The 7,817-nt window shown below is 44.8% G+C and overlaps 1 pseudogene; it reads left to right on the top strand.

Annotated features, from left to right (window-relative positions):
• Window positions 1-6,391: 6,391 nt before the first annotated feature.
• LOC114566314 (E3 ubiquitin-protein ligase TRIM21-like) overlaps window positions 6,392-7,817 on the top strand; it is a 19,367-nt pseudogene continuing 17,941 nt past the window's right edge.

The raw sequence follows: 7,817 nt of genomic DNA, 5'->3' as shown, positions 1-7,817 counted from the left end.
ACCTGCTCCTTGAATCAACTTGTTCACAGTTAATTTTTCCTTTGTCACCACAAAGGAATTGAGCCCTGGTACAATCTCTTTACTAGAGGTAAAATGAGTCGCTTTGAGTACCAGAGGCTGGAGGCGAAAGCTTCCAAAGAGCCGACCGACACAGTCCTGCAGAATGTGGTCGCTTGTCTCATCCTAGACTCTGAAGAGAATAACCGTGATGGTTATGAAACTACCTGCGATGAAATACTCCAGGAACTATTGGCTTACAGGGCACAGCCGTCTTGGATGCCAAAAGCCAGCATACAAGGCTTGCTTGGCCAATTGGTGCTAATCTATCAGAGCCGAACCCATCGGCAACGCGCTGTCCTCCAAGCACAGCTCGCACTGCCGCAAGACAGCTATGAAGCTGAGCAGCGCAAAACAGCCTGGCTTAGACAGAGAGTCCAAGCCAGGCGTGAGGAGGTCTCCCGTTAGAGGAGAGCCGTGAGGACCTCTCGGCACAGCCTCGGCGTGCAAAGAAAGAACAGCGTTCTATTCTCCTCCTCATTGGTCTCCTCACAGTCAGAGACACAGTTTCTCTCCGCCACCTCGGCGAAAAACCCACTTGTCTTCTTCCCAGAGAAGAGACCGTTCTTGTTCCTCTTCTTCTCGTCCTCCTACTCGGAGAGACCGATCTTGTTCATCTCCGCTACCTCGGGGCGGAGAAAACCCTCTTCCTCACCTTCCCGGAGGAGAGACCCTTCTTCTTCTTCTTCTCCTCCCCTCGGAGGAGAGATCACCACCCCCCTGCCAAAAGGGGGAGGAATGTCTTGCAACATCAGAGGAACACCGGTAGAATCAGAGTTCCGTCCACTGACAAACGGTGCGAGCCAAAAAGCTCGCCATCCCGCTTTGATCAGACTCCATCCCCACTGACAAAAGGGAGGAGCCATCCTCAACTGAGTGACTATAATTCTCCTGTTCTGAACGACCCCCCGCCGCTCCAGAGACATGATCTGATCGAGCCTTGGCTGCATGATACTCTCAAACTACAACAGAGTGACCGGTGTGACCCAACGGAACGGGTAAGTATGCTGACACCTTCACACGTCCAAGAAGCACGTGATGCTGCCTTTGACCCTGAGCCTGACCCTCCTACCACATCCAACGGTCCAGCCGACCTGGATGAACCTACTTGGCTCCCCTCGGGCCCCCAGTCACCGGGTCTACTCAGAGACCACGGCTAGCAGCCTAGTGAACTCCAGTAGGGAGGTGTCAGAGCTGGTTATAGGTGAGAGTTATCAAGAGCCTCTTTTGGGCCGTTTGCTGGAAACAGGTGCTCCACTCCGCAAGGAGACACCCCAGCTAATTTCTGATTGCAACATCCCACTTCCTGAAGAAAACCATAACTTCTCCACTCGTTAAAGAGGAAGAAAACCTCCAAACCTTGTGCTGTAAAAGTGGATCAAAACTTTCACCCACTGCAATGGATACTTTGTGTAGCTCAAAGCCACACTCTGCCTGGACTTCACTCCCACGAAAGGGGGAGGGAGCTCCCGATGACTCAAGTCAACACGCGCCCCTCCCAAAAACAAGGTCTGTATCCAGCAAAACTGTCAGACTCCTCAAAGGGGCCTGACACTGATTTGTCATCAGCAGAACGAGACCAGGGAGGTAACCTAAAGGAGCCCAGAGTGCTCCCTGAAACCACAACGCCTAGCGCCTCACAAACCCCTCCTCTGACGTCCTGGGGAGACCCTGCCCACAAGGGCAACGCCCACGGTACAGATACCGCAGCAGGGGAAAAAGGGGGTGTGAGCACCCTAACCCTGCTGGACTGCGTCTCCAGAGTAAGTCAGACACATTCTAACACTTCTGTAGAAGTCTTTAAACCAATGCTTCCCCTCAGTACACCAGTATTAGGCATAGCATTCAGTGGTAGCATTCCCAGCTACCTGCCTGATAAACCGCCCATCACAAAACCTGTTTTGGTTTGATATCACACCCCAGAGGATGACTCTGGTGCATCCTAGTCTCATCTGTATAAGTGACACAGAAGACTTGGGCAGCGGTCACAACCAACTGAGGCCGGGCCCCAGCCACCGGGGACACAGTCAGGCTCAGGTCGACACCCTGAGGCCACTTGATCCTGCAGGCAGTCTGCCAGCCCCAGACGGACAAGTCACCGTCATTCATGAGCAAATGGCCATGATTCTTCCAGAGCCTGATCCTGGCTCTGACTTTTCTTTGACGCCGGGCGAGCACACAGCCGCGTAGCTCCCGAGCTAACGCTGTAGGCTAGTTTCACACGTGGAATCGGCTTACGTTGGTACAGAGCTAACACAGGAGCTACCATACCGGCTAAGCGTGATCGTTGCCTAGCAACCCCCGGCTTCTTCAGCCCCTGCCCGTGCACCGAGCACCACTACCGCCCTCTTGAGGCTAAATAGTTTGTGCAGCTCACAGGAGTAGCCATTTTGGGAGTTTGTTTTTGTGATAGAACTACACTCCGACACCACCCCCCCCCTTTTCACTCACTCTCTCTCACACACACTCACACACGGACACAGACGTGTCCGCCCATGCTGCTTTGTTTTTGCTTTGTTTTTGGTTGTGATATTGTAAAAGGTATATAAGTTTATTATTGAAGGATTATTGATTAGTTACTGATAATTATGACGTTAATAAATCTTATTATACTTAATTAGCAGTTGCTTGTGATTATTTGTGTACTTGTTGTAATAAATGCTGGTCGAACAGGTCCGTGCTTGGATTCACCCCTTCCTTTATTTCCTTTTTAAAGGAATACCACAGAAATGAGACTATTCCACAGTTTGATTATTGGTCCCTGACTTGCAGGGTGGTGCCCCGTTTTGATTGTTTGTCGATTTGATAAAGTTATTAATAACCATATTCATAACTTTATTAATATTGATAAAACATCTTTGACAATTTGCCAATGATCAAATCTGTACCCTACGAGAATCTTACAGGTACCTCTAAAGTTTTTCATCTCATATCTGAACCAGAGAACGTAATGTTCGCGGTTTTACACAACTCGTTAACGTTGTGAAACGGTCTCAGTTTGGTTATGTTTAGACACACAAACGAAAAAGATCATGGTTTCAGTTCAAATCAGAAGTTACTTCACTTCTGGTTACGTATGTAACGCTGGACGTGACTTAGCTCCGTTTGTTCTGTAAGTTGAAAAACAAAAAAACACATTATCATATCATTGACATGTTGCAGATGTGTGGAGGTTTCTATTTGTGTCCAATAAACTAAACTAAACTCTCCTGGTTAAAGTAAAGCTGAGGCACCTTCAAGTTTCAACAAACATAATAAAGGTATAAGCAACACCTTCTCACACACCTTCCTCCTCCCACCTGTTAGATGAAGACACACCTTTGCTCCATATTAACCAGACAACATCCTGGTATTTCACAATAAGAGCAGGCGCGCGGGAAGTCATTTTCGACAGGGGGTGCTGGCGGCGGCGGAGGAGGGGGGATAATATAGCCGTTTTCCGACCAAGTAGTAGGACCGTAGTTCTAGGAGAAGTCCACCTCTAAACAGATCTACTAACTACTCTCCTCAGGTGATGCTTTTAAGTCCAAAAAGACAGTTAACCACATGTTCCCGTTAATCTGATGAAGGGCATGTGTTGTGATATTTAAACAAACGAGCCGTCAATGGCGAAATAAATAATAATCTAAATATGTGTGAATGCCGCGTGCATATAAACTAAAATGTCATTTATAACCAATGTAAATTATATATTAGCAATACACGCATACTCAAAATGTCTAGATACAAGGAGGTCGACACCAGGATGGGTTTTCTAGATGACAATGTATGTTTATTTTAAAACAACCACAAGTAGATTAAGTGTCCATATACCGCATAACGGCCATAAAGTGCCACAAAGTAACAGACTATGCAAAATCTGTCATATCCGACAGTATGTGACAAATTCTAAAACGTTACAGACTATTCGTTCTTTTATAATAGGCATACATAAATCATAATCATATAGGCTACCATCTGGGCCTGCACGGCGGCAGGAAAAAGACACAGAGATGTAAGACACCGTGTCTTACCTTACGATGATTTCGGTACACCAAAGGTAGATTTGCCCTCTGGAGTTCGGCTGATAAACTCTGCCATGAGACCCTGAATATCCAGATCATCCAAAATGTCTTTGTGGATGTGAAGCAGTGCCATGTGAGAAAGTCTACTCTGAGCGATAGTGCTACGGAGCCAGGTTTTCAGGCGGCGAAGAGCTGAGAAAGAGCTTTAGGAGCCAGCAGTAGACACTGGTAAACAGAGGCACAAGTGGATCAGCTGTTCCACCTCGGTGAAAAGTCCTCTTGTTTGTGGATGTAGAGTTGATAAAAAGCAAGCAAGTTCTTGGACTGAGTGGAATGCATGTTGTTTGGTGAGGCCACCCACCATCCTCAGTTGCAGGCCTAAGGATGCAATGTCCATCTGTGGAAGCTGAAGGTTCAGGCTCAGATGGTAAAGGTGATGTCCCTGCTGCAGCAGTCTCACTCTTGTCGGGGGCAGAGAAATTTCGGAATTTGAAGTTGGGGCTGTGAGTGTGCGTGCTGCGTAGGCTGAATCGTAATCGCGTGATTCGCGTCATGGCACATCGGATTGGCTAATACTACACACTGAAAATAAATTAAATACTTTTTAATTAAATAATTACTAAAATTATCCCTCTCTTCATCCCACACCCAAAACATGACATACAAAATGCCGTGGAGCAGAAACAACAACCAGAGATATTTATAAGCTATCATTTTATTGTCATCACAGTTTGCCAACAGGGGGTGCTGCAGCACCTGCAGCACCCCTAGTTCCTGCGCATGACGAAGAGTGCACATGACAGGGAGCAGAGGTGTCAAGTAACGAAGTACAAATACTTCGTTACCTTACTTAAGTAGAAATTTTGGGTATCTATACTTTACTGGAGTAATTATTTTACAGCATACTTTTTACTGCTACTCCTTACATTTTCACGCAATTATCTGTACTTTCTACTCCTTACATTTTAAAAATAGCCTCGTTACTCATATTTCAGTTCGGCTTGTTTTCATTCCAGCTCGTCAGTCATCGTTCACAAAAACACACACACAAAAAAACCTATCCAAATCGTTCCATCCGGAGAGAGTGAATTTGATTGTGGTTGGATGAGAAGTATAAACATAGCTATTCCGACACCCTATTGGTTTGTACACGATCCATAACACCTGTACAGACCCGGTGCCTTAACGACCGTTATCTACCGGACCGAATAGCAACACGGATTTTGGTGCCTTAGGTGCTACGCAATGCTCCGAAAACGGACGTTAGAGGGAACTGAACATCGCCGCATGGGACGCTAGTTAACACTACAGTTTGACGCAGGTTAGCCTAGCGTTAGCTAGAAGATGGAGTAAACATGATAAAATGCTGAGCGCTAAACGGTGTAAAAGTGTGTCTATATTTCACTGGAGAGGAGTCTGACACCAGACTGTAGCTGCCGTTGTCTGATAAACACAGAAGAGATGTAGCCTACGTGTCACCTTTTTCCAGCCCTTCTGAGTTTGCAGGTATGATTTTAATATACTGTAACATTATTATAGTCATATGATTTTGTCTCCGCGTTTTAGAGTTAAGCTGTTGTCCTTAATGGCATTTCCCCCACTTGATCAGGGGTCTTGAACGTTTTTCAAGCCAAGGACCCCTTAACTTAAAGTGAGATGTAGCAGGGACCCCCTACATATTGTATGAAATTAAGTTCCATATTAAACTGGGCCTACAATAACTGTTAGGGTAACCTAAAGCCTTCTTACATACCTTTTTTCATAAGCTATTAAAATATTAATTGTTGGCATGATTTTATAAATCATATTTTAATGTTACATATGTGGCACAGTAAATCTAGGATTAACTGTGGGCTGATATCTTAGTGACTACCTTACCTATAGGCAAGTAAGCCTATCATCAGTGGGAATTTATATTTGCTAATAATATGTTGGAATTATGTTAAGGCATTTTATTTTTTAAGACTCAAAAATGTACAATAATTTGGAGGCCCCCCTGCAATGACTCTGAGGACCCCCTGTTGAAGATCTCTGCCTTACATTACTTTTACTTTTATACTTTAAGTAGTTTTGAAACCAGTACTTTTACACTTTTACTTAAGTAAAAAGCTTGAGTTGATACTTCAACTTCTACAAAAGTCTTTTCAAACCCTAGTATCTATACTTCTACTTGAGTAATGAATGTGAATACTTTTGACACCTCTGACAGGGAGGAAACAGCAGAGCTGCAGGAGGAGGAGGAGCAACACTGGAAAGAGGAGAGCTTCAACGTCACACTCCAGAAATGAAAGTGAAGTTTGTCAGAGTGTCAGCCACGCTGCAGTCGAGAGAAGTCTCTGTTTCTCTCTGAAAGAAAACTCAAACTGACTTCATCAGGTCTTTCTCAACAACACAGCAGAGTCTCTGACAAACACTGGTGAGTACAGCTGGTCACATTTACACTTTCTACAACCAGGATTAACAATAAACTTCAGATCTACTCAGACAGGAAGTTCCTCTCTTTTCATTTCTTGTGAAATTGGTAACAGTATAACTATGTCTGTTTGTCTGCAGGCCCACTATACAGTAGCCCACTTTAACAGCTTTAAACAGTCTCTCTGTGTCAGTTCTCAGGACTGGAGTTTAGATTACTTCCTACTTTACTGCTATTATAGCCGCAGCATTATTAGGCTCGTTCTAGATGAACTGCGCCTCGCCTGTAAAGTAGACGAGAGCAGGCGGCAGCAGCCGGGGGCGGGGACAAAGATCAGCTCTCTAGTTGGACAGTTTCAGCCTTTTCCAGCCTATATATACACTGTCTATGATTCCAGCAGCCTTCAGACTGAACAGGAAGTGACAGAAACAATGTGGTCCGATTGTGATTTAAAATAATGTTATCACACCCATATATCAGATTGTACACAGTCTCCAGTTGTTTTTATTATGACAGAGTAGCTGTCAGAATGCTCTCCATGTGATCTGTTGCTGATTTTAATTACCAACAGACTGTAGATGATCTGTAATCTGATCAGATTTAGTCTCTCTGACGTCTAAACATCACTATCGGCCACACAACATGTCATAGCAATCAAGAATTGAATTGTGACCTGAGTATCGATGTTGCCTGGAACACAGCATATGTTTGAACTTACACATACGTCTTGCAACTACCACGCACCACCAACCACAACAACAACCCAGTGCAGATAGTTAGGCATTGTATTATCTCAAATGTCTTAAAATATGTAGTGTGTTTAGCCGCTGTAAACCGGGCTGAGCCTCAAATTTGTACAATGTCTGGCTCCGCCCCTGTGTGGATATATTCAGTGCTGTTTTGTCAGAGTAGCGAGCTTTACTGTGTTCCTTGTTGCTCACATTTTGGTGGAAGTCAAAACACCTTTTTTAAATAATTAAAACTCTATTTTAATATGTTTTTCTTTTTATTCACACTATATGTAGATATGGCTGCTGCAAACTATCTGCCATCAGAAGATCAGTTTCTGTGCTCCATCTGTCTGGATGTGTTCACTGATCCTGTCACCACACTATGTGGACACAACTTCTGCAAAAACTGCATCACTGAACACTGGAATACTAATGACCAGTACCTGTGTCCGATGTGTAACAAGGTTTTCAACACAAAACCTGAGCTGCATGTCAACACTTTTATCTCTGAGATGGTTGCTCAGTTCAGACAGTCAGCTCAACAGAAAGCCAGCAGCAGCAGCTCAGAGCAACAAGTGTCCAAACCAGGAGAAGTTCCCTGTGACGTCTGCA

The sequence above is a fragment of the Perca flavescens genome, chromosome 2 (assembly GCF_004354835.1).
Source record: "Perca flavescens isolate YP-PL-M2 chromosome 2, PFLA_1.0, whole genome shotgun sequence".
NCBI classification, from domain to species: Eukaryota; Metazoa; Chordata; class Actinopteri; order Perciformes; family Percidae; genus Perca; species Perca flavescens.
The sequence above is the reverse complement of the archived record's forward strand: the minus strand, read 5'-3'. Positions and strand labels throughout refer to the sequence as shown.